This window comes from Anabrus simplex, chromosome 1, assembly GCF_040414725.1.
Source record: "Anabrus simplex isolate iqAnaSimp1 chromosome 1, ASM4041472v1, whole genome shotgun sequence".
Lineage (NCBI taxonomy): Eukaryota > Metazoa > Arthropoda > Insecta > Orthoptera > Tettigoniidae > Anabrus > Anabrus simplex.
In genome coordinates this window covers 190,275,614-190,299,492 of record NC_090265.1, presented here as the reverse complement: position 1 = coordinate 190,299,492, position 23,879 = coordinate 190,275,614, and the positions used below count along the sequence as shown (strand labels likewise).

Here is a 23,879-nt window from a genome sequence, read left to right as displayed (position 1 = left end):
TTTCTATTTCGTTCCGCAGATTGTTGATAAACACGAAACAAAAGCGATCCAATGACACTGCCCTCTGGGACTCCCGACATGGCAGTAATTTTCTCTGAATATTCCCTTTCCACTTTTATCCTTTGCATGTAACCTGTCAATAACTCTTGAATATTAACTACCCTTCTATTCACCTTTGTTTCTGTTAGTCTTCGGATCAGAAAATCATATTAACGACATCAAAGGATTTACATTATACAGTAGCTACAGCGTCAACTTGAACTCCACCGAGCTCGATAGCTGCAGTCGCTTAAGTGCGGACAGTATCCAGTATTCGGGAGATAACAGATTCGAACCCTACTGTCGGCAGCCCTGCAAATGGTTTCCCGTGGTTTCCCATTTTCACACCCAGCAAAAGCTGGGGCTGTACCTTAATTAAGTAAGGTCACGGCCTCTTCCTTCCCACTCCTAGTCCTTTCCTGTCCCATCGTCGCCATAAGACCTATCTGTGCCGGTGCGACGTAAAGCAAATAGCAACAAAAAAAACCTTGAACTCCATTGTCTAATGACTCGCTAATGTAATAAAATGTTCGTCGCAATTGGCTCTAAGGCAAATCTTTCGTAAATGCACGTTGCCGATATTTATCACTCATAGACCGAACTTACTATATATTTACAAGACTCACTCTCCACAATTGATATACAGTATGCAACAGTACAAGGACAGAATTTTTTATTTGATTTATAGGAAAGTTTATAGTGGTCATGATATGGTTTTAAGTTGTAATGTATGTGAGAATATCATCATCATCTGTTTACCCTCCGGGGTCGGCTTTTCCCTCGGACACAGCGAGGGATCCCACCTCTACCGCCTCAAGGGCAGTGTCCCGGAGCTTCAGACTCTTGGTCGGGGATACAACTGGGAAGTATGACCAGTACCTCGCCCAGGCCGCCTCACCTGCTATGCTGAACAGGGGCCTTATGGAGGGATTATGGAGATTGGAAGGGATAGGCAAGGAAGAGGGAAAGAAGCGGCCGTGACCTTATGTTAGGTACCATCCCGGCATTCGCCTGGAGAAGTGGGAAACCACAGAAAACCACTTCCAGGATGGCTGAGGTGGGAATCGAACCCACCTCTACTCAGTTGACCTCCCGAGGCTGAGTGGACCCCGTTCCAGCCCTCATACCACTTTTCAAATTTCGTGGCAGAGCCGGGAATCGAACCCGGGCCTCCGGGGGTGACAGCTAATCACGCTACCCACTACACCACAGAGGCGGACATGTGAGAATATAGCACGGAAAATGAATATTTGATTATTAATTGTGATAATTATGTAATGTTGATTTGTGCGTCGTATTAGAACTATTAGGTAATTGTTTAGCTATGGATATTCTAAAAGTATATCCCTATGTTATTTTAAACTATTTTTTCAGAGAAGATATTAAACAAATGAAGAGAATGTGTTGCCATGGTACTGTCATTTCTTGTCTTGCTAGTGGCTTTACGTCGCACCGACACGGATAGGTCTTATGGCGACGATGGAATAGGAATGGCCTAGGAGTTGGAAGGAAGCGGCCGTGGCCTTAATTAAGGTACAGCCCCAACATTTGCCTGGTGTAAAAATTGGAAACCACGGAAAACCATATTCAGGGCTGCCGACAGTGGGATTCGAACCCACTATCTCCCGGATGCAAGCCCACACCCGCGCGCCCCTAACCACACGGCCAACTCGCCCGGTAATACTGTTATATAACTTTTTCAAGAAAGAGATAATTGAATGAACTGAGATATATTTTGTAAAGCTAATGTGATTTTTTAAGGATTTCAGTTAACTCATGAATGTCCGCCCAAGTAGCGTAACGGTTAGTGTTATTACAGTATCTACCGTCCTCGGGGGCCTGGGTTCGATTCGCGGTACTGCCAGAAATGTTTAAAAATGGCAGGAGGAATGGTATGTGGTTGAAATGGTACATGCAGCTCACCTACATTCGGGGGTATGCCTGAAAAGAGCTGCACCACCTCGGGATGAGGACACAAGTTTCCTTTTTCTTACTCATGAATTATCACTGAAGGGCTTAAGAGTAGCAGTTGGAGAAGCGACTTTAAACCTATGCATATGAATGAATCTAGAAAAGTGATACATATATATAAGTGAATCGTATCTTGAATCAAATGGACTACTACTACTAAAAACATTTTCATTCTTCCCTTGAAGGGGGAGGCGGGCCTCTTAGACGGTAACGCCGTCTCTCAGGCCGGGAGATTTGTTACGGGGAAGGAGATGCTCGGAGAAGGTGTGGGGGTTGGCGGCCGTGGCCTATACTAGGAACTTGGCATTCGCCTTTGTGCAGGAAAATGGAAACCCACGGAAAACCATTCTCAGGACAGCCGTCGGTTGGGGCGAACCGTGAGGTCCAGCCCTGTCCCGTCTCCCGAGTGCAGAGGCTTAGAGTCACGGTAGAGCCGTGATCACCCCTCCTCTGCTCGGTTGGCCGGTCGGAATGCAGACCACAGACCACAGACCAGCCGTGGCCACTTGTGGGCCGAGACCCACTCTGCATCCACCGACCATCAAATCGAGAAATATCACATCATATCAAGAGGCTCGCAGTAACATGAAGTAGGGCTACTATCATATAATTCTGGGAGGAGTGATAGAAATAGGCAATCAGAACCCTGTAAACGAGTGATACAACCTCAACCGCGTACGCTGCAATGTGCTGAGACAACAGAGAGGAGGTTAAGTGGCCACGGCTGGTCCGTGGTCCAACAGCTCTGCACGATGACCAGCCAACTGAGCAGAGGAAGGGTGGCCACGGCTTTACCGTCGCTTTACGCCTCTGCATTCGGGAGACGGAACCGGGCTGGACCTCATGGCTGACCCCACCCGTCGGCTGTCCTGAGAATGGTTCTTCATGGTTTTCCATTCTCCTGCACTAAGGCGAATGTCGGGATAGTTTCTAGTATAGGCCACGGCCGCCAACCCCCTCACTGTCTCCAAAAATCCCCTTCACCGAACAAATCTCCCGGCCTGAGAGATGGCGTCACCGTCTAAGAGGCCCGCTTCCCCTTCAGGGGAGGAATGAAAACATTTTAGTAGTAGTAGTAGTAGTAGTAGTAGTAGTAGTATCTTTTGTAACTTAGAGCGAATTTTCATTTTTCCCTTGTTGCCGTACTGCTTTAATATCACATTATGTATCAATGGCAATGATATTAAATAGGTTACATGAGGAATGAATAAATTATATAAATACATAATTGTGGGCAAAATAATAGCAACTGCATTTTATTGTGACCCCCATTAAAATGTGTGTGACCGAGCTCGATAGCTGCAGTCGCTTAAGTGCGGTCAGTATCCAGTATTCGGGAGATAGTAGGTTCGAACCCCACTGTCGGCAGCCCTGAAAATGGTTTTCCGTGGTTTCCCATTTTCACACCAAGCAAATGCTGGGGCTGTACCTTAATTAAGGTTACGGCCCCTTCCTTCCCACTCCTAGGCCTTCCCTGTCCCATCGTCGCCATAAGACCTATCTGTGTCGGTGCGACGTAAAGCAACTAGCAAAAAAAAAAAGTGTGTGTGTTTTTTAACGATTATGCTCTTTCAGTTCTAAGGTACAAATATTTCTCTGTGATTTCTTGTTTCGATTTCATGTAGTGTTCCTTTCACTTTTACTAATAGATTTAAAATTCTGTGCTTGTAAAATGGAAAAATTAAAATGGCTTATGGCTTTTAGTGCCAGGAGTGTCCGAGGACAAGTTCGGCTCACTAGGTGCAGGTCTTTTGATTTGACTCCCGTAGGTGACCTGCGCCTCGTGATGAGGATGAAATGATGAAGACAACACATATACCCAGCCCCCGTGCCAACGAAATTAACCAATGATGGTAAAAATCGAACCCGGGGCCCGTGTGACCAAAGACCAGCACGCTAACAATTTAGCCATGGAGCCGGACTTGTAAAATGATCAGTGTCTTCGTTTTCTCCAATCCCTACTGTGCCCTACAGGACTCTATGGTTCCGGCCAGGCGAAAGCCGGTCCCGAACCCAGAGTACAGTAGTGAAAGAACTCTCACAAACGTGAGCTGGTGCACATAGTCTTACCTGAAGACATATCCTGGCTCGGCCATCCAATAGCGCTCTTCTCAGGGGTAATATGGGGATCAATGGGCAACATAAAGATAAAACACTAGGATATGTGACTAATCAGGTAAGAATCAGCTAAATAAAAAAAAACTAACAGAAACATCGCTGCATTCAACGTTTAACAAATAGGGATTTATTACAAAAACAAAATCTATTTACAAAATATAAGAGCTTTCAAAATGCTTGGGTAAAGATAACGTTGAGCCGATGACAACCAGTTCACTGCCTTCACGAAACAGCTGTGCTGTAATAAGCATGTTACAATTGTGTAAGTAACGAAATCTAGAAAGATGGATATCTGCCGAAATACACATCTAACAGTAGTTCCCAAAAAATTACTATGCCTCGTACCATCGAACCCCGGTGCCAACAAATATAAACACAAAATGAATAGTGTCCTGACTCGGTCACGAACCCTAGTCCCATGAAGAGTAAGGCGTATAATATTCATATACGAACAATCAAAAAAACGCAACCAACATATCCAAAGGGACAATATCAAACGGGCCAGTGTTAAAATTAAAGTAGAACAAATAGAACAAAAATCTCTCCCTGCGTTCCAAAACATCAAGGTCGTCTACTCCCCCCCTACACACTCGACACGCTGCAGACAGGAATATCATCGAGTTTCAAGACTGTGACGTCAGACACACACCAACCCTCACCATTCGACCACTTGACGAGCGGCAATCCACATAATTTACGAGCTCAGCTGGCTGCAGGCAAAACAAAACCTCGCCTCTCAACTCACGTAATCTGGCTGCTAAAATCACTCTTTAAATACACCTGGGCTATCCGCCCTCATCTCAATATCACCAGCAATATAACAAGTCTTATTTCCGCCTCCCATGGGCTCAACCTTGATAATACAAAGACACAAATCAATATGCGATAGTCACATGGCCATAATAAGGCATCTCTAATGCATCCAATACACTCTCAAACTGTGCTGGGATTTTTCATCTCAATACATCCAGTCAGCTGCATGCATAATGCTCACATCTCTCAAACATTCGGACTTGCTCGCCCTGTCATTAAAGCTGGGTGAATAACGGGTAGAATCCTGGTCTCAACTATACAGCCTACGTCTGCAGAAACAAATGCCTGAACGCGACACAATAAATAGTGCCTACCTGTTAGACTAACCTACTATGACCAAGGGAGTTCGACCTGACCCATGAAGATAATACTTACGCTAATATAATACAATCGAAATGAAATATAAACACACCAATACGGAATCTACAAACAATCATCTACCCTAATGTACGGGGTTCGAGCTTGAGGCCTAGCTCTATATTACAAAGAATTTTCCTACCATAACTAATCTGTTGACTGACGGCCCCCCTATTCCTATCTAAATTTAAATGACATGCTTGAAAGAGAATTGGAAAGCTCTGACCTTATGTGATTGATGACATGACGGAGCGGCCCTCCCTGTGGACCACTGAATTTACCATATCATGACAAACTGCGACGGTTGCAGCAGATACTGGTGAACACTTGGAGACATCCTATCTTGCGTGAGTCCTTCGTACAGCTCCTTGGATGGTTGGAAGATGTCCCCTTCGACGTCGCGCTGATCAGGTACACCCAACGTTCCTGGATCGATTCCCGTTGTCGTGTTGGCTTCAGCTCCGGTTGTGGCTTCCTCGCAATGATGATGTAAAGCTCGTTCTGACTTGATGCAGGGGTAACTGAAAACAAATTCATTTATTACAGACTGTCCAAACTCGATGCTTGTTTCCACTGCTATCGTGCCTCACACGTTATATTGACCAAGTCTTGTTCAGAATTTTAAACCTGGTACACTATAGTTTCTTTACCACTCTTAGTAACACTATTATTCCATCCTTTCACTCGGACACCATGGAGTGCTTGAAGAACTACCCTGAGCCTATATTTATTTTAGCATTACGTCAGTTGCAACTTGACCTTACAGAAATATGAAGCTACTATTTCATCAGTCTATTATAGGCAGTACCTCATCTCACCATAGCATATCAACACAGGTAACATCAAGAATTTAGCTGAATATGCAAGTTGATTACTTACTTCCTCGCAGATACAGTAGTACTAGTTGTATGTGCAGCTCGAAGACAAGATGTTGTTCGCAGTGCCGACTTGTAGCATGACGACTTCGTTCAAGCAGCCTTACGGTCAAAGAATGAGGCTGATGTGCCAGGCGGCCTTGCTTTTATAACCAGGTTAGCGTAACCACGCCACTTGATCGCGTGCAGAATACGCGCGCCCGCGACTCGAAGTTTTCCCGCACAACGCACGTCAAGTACCTTATTTAACGAATGCATTTATGATTGCAGCCCTAATGCATATCAAAATAAAGCAGAAATTATGCAGGTTGCAATTCTTGTATCAAATCCAATGCAACTCTTCCGTAACCAAATATATTACTTTAATTCTTTCTTCCCTCCGAAGGTAAGTTTTGCCGGGATCCGGGAAGCGTCCCCAATCTTCATTAAGAGGCTTGGCTTGGGACATAACTCCCTTTAATGAGGTTCTGGAGATTTCTCATAATGACGCTCCAGCTCTCTTCACACAAGGACGCTTCTTCTGGCCTCTTTTATGAAATATACTATAAGACAATGACTTCGTGGGTGGTCTTATGTAATCCCAATATCCAATACTAAAATCTATACTATTGGTCCATGAACAGTATGGTTCACTACGCAACCCCTTCAAGAAGCACGCACTGGAGGTCAACATTTAAATTTCTCTCCACCAAGCTGAGTGTTGGTTAACCAGGTCAGGAAGTGAGTGGAGCTCGCTCGGGCTTGGCCGTAGTCGCCACGGTTACGTGCCAGATGCGACCGTGCCGGATGCGACCCGGCCATTATCGTGCCAATAGCGACCGAGCGGATAAGCACCGTGCCGCATGCGACCCATCAATCACTTACAATTGATCTACATTAAGGGCTGTCCCCAAGTGGCAGATTGCTTATAAGTAGCTAACTTGGTCGTTTCTAAAATAAAGGTCTGACACCGTTGTTAGCAGGTTCGAGTGCCATTGGTCGAAAGAAAAATATAATAATGTTGCTGGCTTTACGTCCCAGTAACTACTTTTATGGTTTAAGGAGACGCCGAGGTGCCAGAATTTAGTCCCACAGGACTTGTTTTACGTGCCAGTAAATCCACCGACACAAAGCTGACGTATTTGAAGACGTTCAAATACCACCGTACTGAGCCAGGACCGAACCTGCCAAGTTGGAGTCGGAAGACCAGCATCTCAACCGTCTGAGCCGTCTGAGCCCCTTAGCCTGGATAAAAAAAATCACCATCAGAATGTTGGCCGGCAGGGTAGGAAAGTTGGTGGTAGACAGTTTCTAATCACTAGATTGCATGCCAAAAGCCGGGATTCAAATCCAAACCTTTTCGCAGTGTTCAAATGGAGTGAGGGGACATGATGCTGTTGATGGTGATTCGGCCCTTCGGATGGCGACGTAAAGCATTGAGAAGACCCCTTGATATTATTCGAGAGGAGTAGGCTACGTGCCGAAACCTGGTTTCATCTCTCCCTACTTTATTATCATAACCCCACATGCAGGCGCGTAGGCCGCCCAAGGGCATCAGATAGAAAGACCTGCACCAGGCAAGCCGAACACGTCCTCGGACACTCCTGGTATTAATAGGACACGATAAATAAGTATGCCTAAGTCGTAAATAGGCCTAATTTCAGAGAATTAAGATCATTTTTTATTGCTAGTGACATTACGTCACACCGACACAGACAGGTCTTAAGGCGACGATGGGATAGGAAAGGGTTAGGAATGGGAAGGAAGTGGCCCTGGTCTTAAGTAAAGTACAGCCCCAGCATTTGCCTGGTGTGAAAATGGGAAACCACGGAAAACCATCTTCAGGGCTGCCGGCGGTAGGATTCGAACCCACTATCTCCCGAATGCAAGCTCAGGGCCGCGCGCCTCTAACCGCATGGCCAACTCGCCCGGTAAAAACGTAAACGCATCACCATGTTTCGTATTGTAAAACGAGTTTGCCCCAGTGTTATGTAAAGAAGGGGCAGTAGCTGCTTGTAGGACTTATTGAAATGGCATTGCACTTCGTTTAGCTTACCTTATCTTGGATGATGACATAACTTATGAAATGACAATTTGCTTGTCAACGCCGGTCGCATCCGGCACGGTTACAGATTATGCGGTCGCTAGTGGCACGGGTCGCTAGTGGCACGGGTCGCATGCGGCACGGTCGCATCTGGCACGCCACCGTCGCCACACACCCAGCCAAGTGGATACGAGTGGCTAACAAGACAGCCAGGTGCAGCAGTACCGGAGTGGGTACACGTGGCTTCACCACTCGATTGCAGAGCTCTGGTTGCCACGGAGTTGGGTAGTCGACAGTCTACTTGACATGCCTTACTTGACTGACGAGTCGTTATTGGTCGTGTTCGACATTTTCATTCCCATTAGTAAACGAAACTCAGCTGATTTTCAGTTGGCCGTCCGATTAGAGTAGCATAACTGTGAACGTGCATTCGGGAGATGGTGGGTTCGAATCCCATGGTAGAGCCGTTTTCACCGACCGCTACCTTCCCAATCCTAGCCCTTTCCCATTCGCATGTCACCGAAAACATGTGATGTGTTAATGCGACGTTAAACCACTAGAATTGTTTTTCAGTATGCTTTACGTCGCACTAACACCGATAGATCTTATGGCGACGATGGGACAGGAGTGGGAAGGAAGCGGCCGTGACCTTAATTAAGGTACATCCCCAGCATTTGCCTGGTGTGAAAATGGTAAACCACGGAAGACCATCTTCAGGGCTGCCGACCGTAGGAAGTAGAACCCACTATCTCTCGAATGCAAGCCCTCTAGAAAAAAGACTTCCATCATGTTAACACAAAACTTCCTGTAAGACAGAATTACATTCGTGTGTAATTTGTTATCATGTGAAATAAATCAAATTTCGCAGCGCTAGAGAAAATGATGGTTCTGGGTTCAGAACTAGAAAAAAATAAGAGAGACATTACAGGCTTCTAATAAGCTATATGAAAAGGCTAAGAATTCAAGGTGAAACTTATCATAAGGATTTTTCAGCTTAAACGTAAACCAGTGCATAGGGTTGCTTAACAAGGCAGAAAAAGTAATCCAAACGAAAGATACGAACACATAACTTTATTATTTAGGGCTGAAGCCAGCAATGTTTATAGGCATCAGCCCTCAAATTTCTGTCTTTGTAAGACGTAATATTAATATTCCGTGAACACTCTGCCTTTCTACATATCCCAATGTTGCTTAACTTCAGTGATTTCACGGCATGCGGTGTTTCAGTATGGTTGTTCGTCAGATATACAAAATAACCAATTAAAGTGAACAAAATTCGCCCCAAGACGAACAAGGGTGCCGGCAGCGTGATGAAGGGGTAGCGTGTAAAGTTTTGTCCTATCACAGCCCAGAATAAAATGTAGCGTCCACCGTGGGAACCCGCCCTGACTCCACCCTACAGAAAATAAACTGGGTAAGTGACCCCTTCATTGATCGAAGTTCACTGGCCAGGGCACCACCAATGCCCAGGATTTTATGGACACAACTCTTTCTGAACTTCCTCTCTTAGTCTATGGGCTAATTAATCAATGCATTCTAAAGCACAACAATGGATATGTTTTAGCCTACAAAACTCAAAACTTTTTAGCGAGGTTAGTACTTTAGGAGATCGTTGCTTCTCTTGCTCCAGGAAGCCACCGTGTGTTGAACGCCAAACGAAACGTGAGTTGAGACCTGTTCAGTGAACCGTGTTACAAAGCTTTGTAACAACCTCACTGACATACTTTATACTATCCTAAAATACACCGTACAAGGTTAACTTGTGATATTATTAGGAATGGATACAGCGTTGTATGTCTCGATATAACTCGATACGAAAACACGCTACGTACTATTTCCCCAAATGTGTGCCTTAATAAGCCTTAATATTATTATGTTGTATTCTACATTAAAGATTATCAGTCACAGTGCATAAAGAGCTATACAATAGTTTAATACTTGCATGTACAATTATTTGCTGTATGATATCTTGAGCATAGTAAACAAGCACCTAAACAACTGAGCTGGTCTTTTCTCTTTTGTTTCTTAGTTACATTCGGTTCTATTTATGCTAATGGTTTAAAATCGCACGAACAATCAGAAGGTTTTCGGCGTGTGCGTGCCACTGCCCTGTACTTATGCTTCCACTGCACTCTGGCCAACTTCCTATTCTTATACTGTACATTATTTCTCTATACCTATTCTAGTTGGTATGATCTCACCACAGTCCATTATAGAAAAAATTGTGGCCGTGGTCGTAATTAAGGTACATTTCTAGCATTTGCCACGTGTGGAAATGAGACACGATGAAAAACCATCTCCAGGGCTGCCGACGCCGGGGTTCGAAACCATATCTCCCGAAAGCAAGCACATAGCTAGTCTGCGATTAGATGGTCGAAGGGGGCTGTCACCTCCTCCCCCTTTGTGAAGAAAATGTTTATTCCATTTTAGCCAACCGAAACTAGGAGTTATAAAAACAATTAACCCTGTTGTCTTATCACCTAATTATTCCCTTTCTTTAAATATTAAAAGAAGGACATAACCAAACCAAAAACCAAACCCCATGGCACTACAGCCCTTGAAGGGCCTTGGCCTACCAAGCGACCGCTGCTCAGCCCGAAGGCCTGCAGATTACGAGGTGTCGTGTGGTTAGCACGATGAACCCTCTCGGCCGTTATTCGTGGCTTTCTAGACCTGGGCCGCTATCTCACCGTCAGATAGCTCCTCAATTCTAATCACGTAGGCTGAGTGGACCTCGAACCAGCCCTCAGGTCCAGGTAAAAATCCCTGACCTGGCCGGGAATCGAACCCGGTGCCTCCTGGTAAGAAGCAGGTACTCTACCCCTACATCACGGGGCCGGCCAAAAGAAGGACATACTTAGGGGAAATAAGCACAAAATGTCGTGCGACGCAGTAAACCGATTCGTACAGCGCCATAGCAAGATGTGGAGACTCGCGTAGCAGTTTGTAGAAGCGCAATTAGCATATGATATTACAAAAACTTAGTTGAGCACTAAATGAGTTGTGTAAGCGGTCAAGTCCATGTGTTGCAGCATGACTGAGAGGCGAAGGAATATTCACTTCGCTAGTTGCTACCAAAGTGTTCTCGTCGGCTCCTAGTGACCACGTTAGGGTGACAAGGCTTTATTTTCCCCTCAAAGTCTGGGATTTGGCGCAGGTTTATGCTATCACATAGTAATTGCACTTCTAGCATGTGCTGTGTGAATCAGGGGTATATTTTTACCAAGGTTATAGATAATTAAGTATGTTTCAGCCGCTTCGACAGTCTGGAAGTCTCACTATTCAAAGTGTTTGTGTGGTTTATCTAGTACCTTACTTTCTTAATGTGCAGTCAAATATTTAATTTTTTATTGTACTAGCAAACGCACCCGTGCTTCGGTACGGTATTCTACATTGTATATGGATTTCTCCGTAAATTACTGCAAAGGCAGTAACTAATATTATATTAAATTGCACGTCTCTTAGCGTTATCCGAGAAACAAAACAGGGAAGACACCATACGTTGTTTCCGATGTGAGGTAGGCATTAGGGGAAGTTTTGTTGATTATGGCAGGCCACGTTTTCAACTGCTGATCACAATCGAGTTCCGGAGTTTCTACTATAACGTCAGGTTCACTTGGCAACTGTCATTCACAGTAGAGATTGAGAGTTTTCATTACAAAGACAGGCCCCTTTTCCTAATGCCAGTCACAATCGAGCTGGAGAGATTTTATTATAATCGAGAAACGCAGCGCTATCTAACATATCAACAACTGAGGCACGTCAATAAGTCATAGGACTAAAGTTGTTGATCTCTCTGTCTGTTTTGCGATACGACTTACCGTTTAGCCACGAATTATCCCGAAACGAACGTCTGCACCGTCATTAAAATTGCACCCATATTTCGATATTTTCCGGGGCCAAAAGTTATACATTTGAACAGCTTGGAATTTTTCCTCAAAGAAACAAGTGTCTAGGTTTCGGGATTAGCACTCGCATACATACGGAGTGATTAAGAAAGAAAGTAATACAGTTAAGGAAGTTGAAATTAATAGAAAATAGGATTACAACTGAGGATAACCGTATAGGATAAATACAGTATGTAAATATTAAGTGAATGTATTTGAAAATAAAATGTCCCTAAATAAATTGTGATGGTAGGGGTTACGGATATAAGAAGCGGTAACAGAGGAGAAATTTAGGTGCAGGGATTCTTAGGTAAACAGATAAGATGATGACTTATGGCGTTATTACTTAAGCCTAAAGAGGCAAGGCAGAGGCAAGAAATGAAAGCGGAGAACAGAAATAGAAAATAAATACAGTAAAAATTACAGCAAATGCCTGAAAATACCTTACGGTGTGAAATATTGGGCTACACTCGGCGGTACTGTTCAAATATTAACAACGCCCCTTAGTGCTATTCGAGGACAATTGTAACCTCCAACGGTATTCCGCCAATATCCCGCAGAACGGCTTTCTACCCAAGGAACAACCGCGAGTTTACAGTAATGATGACGAAAATGGCAATACGTTACTTCCCTGCTGTGGGTGGGGGCGGTAGAATAACACCCACGGTGTCCCCTGCCTGTCGTAAGAGGCGACTAAAAGGGGCTCCAGGGGCTCTGAACTTTGAACGGGGTTGGCTACCACGGGGCCCTCAGCTGAGTCCTGGCATTGGTTCCACTTACTTATGCCAGGCTCCTCACTCTCATCTATCCTATCCGACCTTCCTTGGTCAACTGTCGTTCTTTTCAGACGCCGGCGGTATTACATATGGAGGGCTAGGGAGTCTTTTCATTTTCATGCCCGTGTCTTCCTTTGGCCGATACCTTCATTTTTCGCAGTGTCGGACCCCTTCCATTTTTTCTCTCTGATTAGTGTTATATAGAGGATGGTTGCCTAGTTGTATTTCCTCTTAAAACAATAATTACCTCTACCACAAGAAGTGAGAGACGTTGTCATGATAACCTGGAGGTTTGTTGTCGGTCTGTCGGTCACTCAATGCAGAGCATCAGGCCCGCAGATAACAATAATTTTCTCCGTCATTTGAAGAGTAAGCGAAATTATGTACATAACAAAAGTTGTTTATAATGAAGGGGCGTTTCACACATAGTCCACGGATTTTACAGAAAATCAATAGTATAAAAGAAAATGGAAGAAAACTGTTGTGATTTCCCTATAAACCCCCAGTATATTCAGTGATTTTCAAATCATATATATATATATATATCTAAACCTTCCCCTGGATTAGTATACTCTATATATGAATTTTGGTTGAGATCTATCCGGCTGTTTCGCTATGATGGTGGAACAGACGGACAGACACGAAAGCTAAAAACCACTGATACGGTCTTGAAATGACCTAAAACAGATAAATACCTGAAAAATTGGCAAAAACAAAACGAAATTACAGACAGCGGACCCCCTAAAACTTTATTTAAATAGATAATCACGCCGTACTTCTATTCAATCGCGATGCATGTGTAATTGTTCCTTTGGTGAATTTTTATTGTACTGTATATTATTGGATCTAAATTTTAAAAACCTATTATTACCACAGTTCAACCTTTACTACTCTCCCGGTAATTTTTGTAGTCTATACATTTTCGTGCCACCCCCCTCCCATTTCTAATTCCCAATCGCTGCTACTGCACACAGCTACGTGACTTTAACCACGCAGCCAGTATTTTTTTTCTTTTTTTTTTTCTGGTAGTTGCTTTACGTCGCACCGACACAGACAGGTCTTATGGTGACGAAGGGAAAGGGAAGGGCTTGGAGTGTGAAGGAAGCGGCCGTGGCCTTAATTAAGGTACAGCCCCAGTATTTGCCTGATGTGAAAATGGGAAACCACGGAAAACCATTTTCAGGGCTGCCGACAGTGGGGTTCGAACCTACTATCTCCCGAATACTGGATACTGGCCGCACTTAAGCGACTGCAGCTATCGAGCTCGGTCAGCCAGTAATTATACTCGTCTAGGACATCATCAATCCTGTAAGAATACAACACTGTCAGGTGCCATATTTTATGCTGATATCTGCTCCATTACATGAATATAGAATAATTTAAGATTCTTGTTGTTTGGGACATCAGTCCATAGACTAGTTTAATGCAGCTGTCCATGCCACTCTATCCCGTGGTAATATTTTTATTTTACGCAACTACTGTATCCTACATCTATTTGTTCATCACATGCATACCTTGGTCTACCCCTATCGTTCTTCCCAACTACACTTCCCTCAAAATCTTACTGAACAAATCCTTGTGTCTCAAAATGTTTTCTGTCGATCTATCTCGTTTTCTGGTCAAACTGCGATAAATCGTCCTCCTCTCAACAAATCGATAGATGTCCTTGAATTTGTATTTGGCGCGCACGTTAGCCCAGGAAGAAAGTTAACGTCAGGATATCCGTCGAGATTTCCCGTTGTCTGACATCAAATCACTGAATTGTGGTTTCTGGATTGACTCTGATTATGACTGCGGAAGGTGATTCTACGCTATGGTATACCTACAACTTTATATAACATTTTTCCAATGAAGTACTGGGTTATGGTAACAGTTCCACGTACTACCGAGGTATATGAATTTGCGTGGATCAGAGGATCTATCACACACCTTCGGTTTAATGGCAAGTGAATTCTTACAAAATTGTTGAAAAAGAGCCTGATTCCAGTTTTCACACGTAATCACCAAAAGCTAAACGTGGGATCTAATGGTTAAACATCGACTTCATGTCATCCAAACTAAGGAGGAGCCACTTATTTTATCCAGCACTGTTATCTACATAACGATAACCTGTGTGGTAAAAGCTATCAAGACGCAAGACCTTCACATTCGCACAAAGGTAGTGTAAGATTTCACATTTCTTTTCTAATATGTCTGCTGTCCAAGTACCTTCCTTTTCCTTTTTTCCGTTTTACTTATTTCGCGTTGCACCAACACAGATAGGTCTTATGGCGAGGATGGGATAGGACAGGACTAGGACTGGGAAGGAAGCGACTATGGCCTTAATGAGGGTACAGCACTAGCATTTTCCCGGTGTGAAAATGAGAAATCACGGAAGTCCATATAAGGGACTGCCGACAGAGCGATTCGAACGCGTCATGCTCAGAATTGAAGCTCACAGTTAGGTTACTGAAAGCGCGTAGCCAACTTGCTCGATAGTACATTTCTTTAACCGACAGATAAACTCCGTATGCAACCACAGTCCTGTTAATGTTAATCGAATTAATAGAGAGTTGTACGTTACAATCATCAGATCTTCTTTCCAGCTTTCCAGGCCTTCGGTATAACTATGTTCAATCATACTTCCCAGTTTCCGTAAATGTTTCTGGGTATTTCAGAAATAATTGTCATCGTATACACCCATAGATGTCCTTAAAATGACCTATAGTTATACATATTCCATCATTTTTTCTGCAGGACAGCATCCAGAAAATGACACCAAACCTTGCTACCATGAGCGCAGAAGATGGAACCAATCGTGATAGAAAACAGATTAGCTAACATTAACATGTATGGTGGTTATCACACAAACATTCGCCGGCCTATCCTTAGCTCTCCGAAGAACATAAATCAGACATAGGACAGTCACGTGACAAGCCTACACTTGTGAGCACGTGATGTCACAATGAAGAAATAGTCTCCGATAGGTAGCGCTGAGTAACAGGTACATGACGTCATCTAATCACAGGGAGGGCAGGACATCGTAGATTTAAAGAACCAGTCGTTCACTACCACCTAACGACGTCGCCACGATTCAGGCGAAACTTGTGTGTCTTGCTGAGAAGGTAAGATAAACTTACTATGAAATGGTAGAGTATACCGTGTGTGTGTTTGTGTCCACGTGTTGTGATTTGACGAAAGTGTTCATAACTCAAGACAGAATACTATGGAAATCGAAACTACAAGTAATTTGGTGCTAGTTTAGATTTGTCGGTTCAAGTGCTCTCCCCCACCCTCACTCCAACTATGGTATTCAAATCACTGGAAAGACAAATATACATCAATTTTAACGTCAATAGACAGGATCTTATCTCTGTCATATAATTTATCTCAATTATTTTCCTCCATGTGCTAAAATGTGTACTTTTTAATGAGTACCCAACAACTTGGCTGCCTGGCCAAAACGGTAAAGGCGTGCTCGGTTCGCCCGGAAGGACGTGGGTTCGAATCCCCGTTAGGAAGTCGTAAAGTTTAAGAAACTTCCGGAGGTGCACATGGCCCTGAGGTTCACTCACCCCACACCAAAAATGAGTACCAGGTTAATTCCTGGGGGCAGAGGTGACCAGGCGTAGAGCTAACCACTCTACCCCTTCAAGTGCCGAGGTTACGGATAGTGGAATCCTTTACCTTCCACACCTCCAAGGGCCTTCATGGCCTGTACGGAGGTGGCTTTATTTTGCTTTTGCTTTTTACCCAACGACTTACTCAAATGTGGCAAGTAGAGAGCGGCAAAACACTTCTTCACGCTCATATTATATTACTCTGTATTATTACCTGAAATTAACACTTCACTGTGAGCTTGAAATCAGGAGATGGTGGCTTCGAATCCCACCATCGGCAGCTCTGAAGATGGTTTTCCGTTGTTTCCCATTTTCACACTAGGCAAATGCTGGGGACGCTGCTACCTTCCTATTCCTACCCCCTTTTCCCCCCTTGCGTCGCCTAAAACCTTCCATGTGTTAGTGCGTCATTAAACCACTTGTAAAAATCTTCATAATTTCCGTAAATTATAATAACTACTTACCTTCTCAGTTTCTTCATTCTGCAGATCTATTCAACTGGTTTTGTTCTTTTAGCTTTTTGGCAAGCAATTTTCAAAGATAATTTCATCAATTTCTCGTCTGACTCCTTGGCTGAATGGTCAGCGTTGAGGCCTTCGGTTCAGAGGGTACCGGGTTCGATTCCTGGCCGGGTCGGGGATTTTAATCACGTCTGATGAATTCTTCTGGCTCGGGGACTGGGTGTTTGTGTTTCCCACCGCTTTCTTCGTCATACTCAGACAACGCACTACATTACCAACCACCACAGAAACACGCAAGAGTAATTACATCTCTCCATATTGTGTTGGCATCAGGAAGGGCATCCGGCCGTAAAACAGGGCCAAATCCACGTACGTTTGACAGCTCGCACCCTGACCCCACAGGTGTAGGAAAAGCGGTAGAAGAAGAAGAAGAAGAAGAAAAGTGTTAATCAATTTCTGCTTTTCATTATATTTTTAGTAGCCTATTCAGTATTTCTCCGCAAAGCTGTATCGTTGTTCTTAGATAGACATATTCTATCACTCTGCTGTTAATGGGTTTCATCACCAAGACTTAGTTCATTTGCAAGAACTGAATTAAATTATTACTACAACGACCAGGATTCGGAGCAACACACTGGATATGAAGATGGTATTTGTCGACAATGAAAAATTAAAAATGTTTCATTGAGTACCCAACAGAATAATGATTTCACTTCATTTTAGTAATGTGTTCTCGGAACCTGCACGTTGATGCCTAGATAAATTGAAGATCGGGATTTTCAAAAACCGATAGCTACATGAAATTTAGTTTTCAGATGTTTAGCTTTCTGTCATCACCAAAAAGATATGCGTTATTTTCAATTATGTTTCTGCATTTCAGATGTCACAGTAAATATTTGAAATGTAGAAACCCCCACTGAAAAGAATGCATACCTTCCTGGTGCAGACGAAAGAAATTAAGATAATAATAATGTTATTGGCTTTACATCCCACTAACTTCTTTTACGGTTTACGTAGACGCCGAGGTGCCGGAATTTAGTACCGCAGGAGTTCTTTTTACGTGCCAGTAAATCTACCGACACAAGACTAACGTATCTGAGCACCTTCAAATACCATCGGACTGAGCCAGGATTGAACCTGCCAATTTGAGGTCAGAAGGCCAGCGCCTAAAGCGTCTGAGCCACTCAGCCCGGCAAAAGAAATTAAGTATCTCGAAACATTATTCATACAAATATCGGCTTTTGAAAATACATTCCTCAATTGTATGTCCTCAATATTGAGGTTCGATTCCAGACTCGACCACAGATTTCATTCATGCTCTAGGGGTTAAAGAGGAATTTATTCTCCCCGTGAGATCAATTGAGATCTGCGATATGAGAGACAGTGGCCCTACTCAAGGAATGTAAGTAATAAGACTTAAGATATTACCACGTTGAGCGCGTGACACTGAAATACATCCTGACCATCTGGGAGAACTGGGTTAGAAGCCCAAGGAAATGAAATAAAGTATAAATATATAGTCACTCACAAAAGAGAATGTTCTTCGTATTTAATATTTTATAAGATTTCGCTTTAATTTATTATTATCAAAATATAACTCACCTCCCATTACGTGTTGCTGACTCTAAATTGTGGAACTCTTTCCATGAAATATCAGAACATCCAAATCCCTGACTATTTTCAAAGGTGCTTGCTATGGTCATTTTCTGGAGAAATTCAGGTATGATATTGTAATTATTGCTAGAATTAATTTGATGAATGTTTTAGTTTTCTGAGAAAAGTGTACCTGCAAGGAAATTATAAAACACCATGAGCTCATTTTCTTTTTGAGCGACTAAAGGCTACATTTTCAGACTGGAGTTGTAAGGTAAACCCTATAGTCGTCGTCAGCACCGGGATTGGAAACTGGATAGTTCTGTATAATTCATGTCCTCAGTCCTACAGAGCTGTAGAAAGCGATCAAGCAAGAAATCTTATCGTTTTACGTGCCTCATGATATCGTAATCGTGATTATAGCCATAGGACCTCTAGTTTTTAGTGGAATATGGACGACAAGGACGAGACTTTTCGTTTCAAAAGTCCTTTCAACTTGAAATTAAAGCTCGTCCAGGCTCCTGACTTCTTTGACTTTGTACTGACAGACCTAACAAAAGACAAATGTCTGAAGTTTCAACGAGCACAAAGTGCATATGTTAGATTAATTTATAACCTGTTGCATGGTGCGCATGTAACTCCTTCCTATAAGCAGCTGGGGTGGAAGAGAGAACACCAGCATATTGGCGCAGTGCACGTTCTCGTTCAACTACTACCATCTCTGTTTCCTTAAATCGAAATGTTTCGCAGTCATTCTTTCGGTGTTGCTGACTCTAAAATGTGAAATTCTTTCCATGAAATATCAGAACATCCAAATCCCTGACTATTTTCAAAAGTGCTTCCTATGGTCATTTTCTGGAGAAAGTCATTGGTCGTCGTATGGCTTTTAGTGCCGGGATATCCCAGGAAGGGTTCGGCTCGCCAGGTGCAGGTCTTTCTATTTGACTCCCGTAGGCGACCTGCGCGTCGTGATGAGGATGAAATGATGATGAAGACAACACATACACCTAGCCCCCGTGCCAGTGGAATTAACCAATTAAGGTTAAAATCCCCGACCCGGCCGGGAATCGAACCCGGGACCCTCTGAACCGAAGGCCAGGACGCTGACCGTTCAGCCAACGAGTCGGACAGTCATTTATGATATTCTAAATTGTTACTGGAATTAATTTGATGTATGCACGCCATATGAATGAATAACTCATTTGCTTTTCGTCTTTCGTTATTCTCGTAAAACTTATAGATTTCACTAATTTACCAAGTAGTACAATCTTCCTTTTTCGTTTTTATTCACCTTTGGCTGATAGATTTTCATTAACATTTGCATTATTTGTTTCGTATTGTGTGTTTAAGAGAGGGCATTATCGTCCTATTTCGCCACTAATAAAGAAATCTGCTGCTACTACTACTACCACCACAACATACACTGACCTGCTATAGAATTGCTCAAGTATGATAGATGAGTTTCTTTGGTTAACCAATGTACATTTCACGACCATACATATTTTTTAAACCTAAAAGGCATAGAAACAAATCTAATTACCCCGATTGGGTTTGTATTTTATGTTAAAGCTTGTATTAATATAGAAAAATCAACTTTTGTTAAAAAAATATTTTTGATAGTGCTCGTTCTTTCATGAGTGTTTCTGGTTGAATGTCAAAAGATATAAATACCAATTTGTTTCTTAAAACTTGCCTTCGGCAATATTGGGGGACAGATAAGTCTGGTTGAAACGCTCACGGGATGGAAGGATTTTTATTGAACAGAAGAATGTGACAATTAATGTGTACAAGATTGTGTGCCCTCTTTCTTTCTCTAATGCTAACGTTTTACTTTCATTCCAGAATCAGTAGCGTTTATATTCCAGGTTTTTCACTTCATCCTTGTATAGTATATCAAGTATGGCACATAAATCGAACTCGAGACAATTCCTTATAGTCGTACTCCGTTGCCCGAAATGTTTCTTATACCAGAAACTTCATTACAATATGCCAGAACAAAACCATACATTCCATATTTTTTCCATCATACAGTAGTATAGTATTTTATCCGTTTCACTGGATAGTTAATAAACACCCAGCCCTGAGTCGCAGTAAAATAAGTAGTCGTCTGTCATTTCCTTTTTTGTACTTCTGAAGTAATGAAACAGATACGAAACATGTACAGTAGTTAGTTAGCCCTGCAATGTCCCGCTAAAATCAATGTATTATTAAAAATTGACTTCCACTAAAGCTATTACTTATAAGCTCGATTTACTGTCATAAACAGTTCACTCTCTAAGAACGGTTCCAAAATGTTCCTCTCAGTGCGACATATTTCAAACAATGGCACCAGAATATGTTAGAAGCTACAGGATAAGGAGAAGCTAATAAAACAAGATGTTAACAAAATTTTACAAAAATCATCCTATTAAAATGAATGCAGGAAAATTATTTAAACATTCATTGCATTTTTTCAATTCATTTGATTGCTGTCTTAGATTAATGCTCAGAAGAGAGGATATGTGCCTGATGGTACCAACTCTGATTCTCGGCTCCATTTTATGTTTCCTCCTTGATAGGCAAAAATCATAGAATTTGGCTTACAGGGCATCGTGAATATAATTGATGACGACGATGATGACGATGACGATTATTATTATTATTATTATTATTATTATTATTATTATTATTATTATTATTATTATTATTATTATTATTATCCGCCTCTGTGGTGTAATGGTTAGCGTGATTAACCGCCGTCCCCCGGAGGCCCGGTTCGATTCCCGGCTCTGCCACGAAATTTGAAAAGATGTACGAGGGCTGGAATGGGGTGCACTCAGCCTCGGAAGGTCAACTGAGTATAGGTGGGTTCGATTCCCACCTCAGCCATCCTGGAAGTGGTTTTCCCTGGTTTCCCACTTCTCCTCCAGGCAAATGCCGGGATGGTACCTAACTTAAGGCCACAGCCGCTTCCTTCTCTTTTCCTTGTCTATCCCTTCCGATCTTTCCATCCCCCCGCAAGGCCCCTGTTCAGCACAGCAGGTTAGGCCGCCTGGGCGAGGTACTGGTCCATTCTCCCCAGTTGTATCCCCTGACCCAAAGTCTCACGCTCCAGAACACTGCCCTTGAGGCTGTAGAAGCGGGATCCCTTTATGGCTCCGAGGGAAAAACCAACCCTGGAGGGTAAACAGATTAAGAAAGAAAGAAAGAAAGAAAGATTATTATTATTATTATTATTATTATTATTATTATTATTATTATTATTATTATTATTATTATTATTATTATTATTATTATTATTATTATTATTTCCGTTTTAAGAGGTCAAACAGGGAGTTTATCGTCCGATGAGTACAAATGGGCGCACTGTTTGAAGTAGTGAAAACAAACTGACATTAAATTATGCAGAATTCGCTCAGTTACTTCAATACTCCCAGAACTGCTCTAAATAAGAAATCTGTTGGACAGTAGATCATTGATTTGACAAAAAGGGTGTTTCACCATGGTTTTAGTATTTTGCAGTTACCTATACACTAACGCTACGAAAGTAAGAAAGTGATACATACAAAAAACACTATTCGCTTTGCGAAAATCAAATGATCGTAAATAGGCCATGTCTCTCGTTCATGGCCATCCATCAACGGTTGCTAATTTCAGATGGCAATCAACCATAAAATATAACCTGCACGGTTGCTAGGTAACATTGTCTGTCCATCCATTCACGCCTTACATCACAGCCTGAACGTTTACACTTCCGTCGCACTAACTTCCGTAACGCAAATTTCCATATGACCCCCCAGCCATAAGATGTATTTATGTCAAAAATATATTTCACACCTAGTGCTACCGCGATGTAAGGTAGCATGCCTGCCTCTTACCCGGAGGACCCGCGTTCGATTCCCGGCCAGATCAGGGATGTTTTACTTGGATCTGAGGATTGGTTCGAGGTCTACTCAGCCTACTTGATTACAATTGATACACCGGCCCCGGTCTAGAAAGCTAAGAATAACGGCCGAGAGGATTCATCGTGCTGACCACTCGACACTTCGTAATCTGAGGCCTTCGGGCTGGGCAGCGGTCGCTTGATAGGCCAAGGCCCTTCAGGGTTGTTGCGCCAAGGTGGGGGATGGGGGTAGTGCAGATCAGATTGATTGGCTTCCTTCATCGACACACTTTTATCATGCTTACTTGTTAGCAACATTAATGAAAATATAAAACAATATTATAGAAACGGAGTTTTGATAACACTTGCAAATATCCTGCCTTACAATTGTGTCAGCAGAACAGAATCTTCTATATAGTTAGTACCAGCAAGCTTGAACTTGACATGAAATGTGCATGGATTTTCAACGACTTGGCCTATAGGGTGATCCATAATTTGTTATGGATTATATTGCAAATAAATGACAACCTTCTACACGAGGATTTCAATTTGCTCTCAATGTAAGGAAGGTGGTAAGAGATTAGCCGAACCCATCTCGTAGTATAGGAGTGAAGCCAGTTTTTACTCTTCCGTATTTTTTGGAGAATATGTTTCTTCTTCTAACGTTTTTACAATATAATTTGTCAATTTCTAGGCTCTTGCATTAGTCCAACTCTCAATTTGTAACCATAAGATGATATTTAAATGATACTGTAGTTCTTATTTATTCTTTATTTTATCTTACTGTATTCTCTCTCTCTCTCTCATTCATATATTTCTCAATTAATTCTTTCCGAGCCAATCGTCTCCTTCTTTCAGTCAGGAAATTAATCTCTCTCAAATAATTGTTCCTATCCTCACAATCTTAATCATGAATTCGTTCTTCAGTAGATCATGACAACATCCATTGTTCGACTTGTGAACACAAACAATATTGGGAACTCGGTAGAAAATGGCATATATGTAACTCTTCTGATAGACTTCTTCGCCTAGATAACAGTTATAATAAATGTTAAAATAGTAAGCAAGCTTCCAGTATTACGTGACTATTGATATCGTTATCAAAGCAACGGGACCTAAAGAAGCAGTTCTAGTTATTTAACAAGGCAATAACAGAAATTTACTTTTCACTAACCTTTGGATAGGACGGGTTAGAACTTAATTAAGGACGAGCCTCGATATTAATTTGGTTTAAATAGGAAAATCATTGAAATTCCTCTTTAAAGATGCCGGCGGTGATGTTAGAAATCTCCTGAATACAAACTTACAGGAAAAAATCGTGCCATTTTGCGAGTGATCCTAAACACGAGTACGTAAGATACTACATGGACTACCTGGGATTCGACGCCACTCACCTTGGTGTGCCAGTGACAATGTCACTCAGATACCACACATTTTAATAAAACAAATATGATTGTAGCTTAGATATTATGGCTAACCATGTAGAACAGGAGCACCTGAGCCAT

At 42.4% G+C, this 23,879-nt stretch overlaps 1 protein-coding gene across 5 annotated transcripts in view; it reads left to right on the top strand.

Moving 5' to 3' along the window:
• The window catches only part of Scp2 (Sarcoplasmic calcium-binding protein 2), a 661,095-nt gene that overhangs the window by 410,075 nt on the left and 227,141 nt on the right, over positions 1-23,879 (top strand). The window contains exon 1 of one of the 5 annotated variants that reach the window (XM_067140230.2): positions 15,874-15,963. The exons of the other annotated variants lie outside the window; for them this stretch is intronic. The gene's annotated coding sequence lies outside the window, so the exon portion shown is untranslated. Of the gene's footprint in view, positions 1-15,873; positions 15,964-23,879 lie in introns of those variants that run through there. 5 annotated transcript variants of the gene reach the window in all.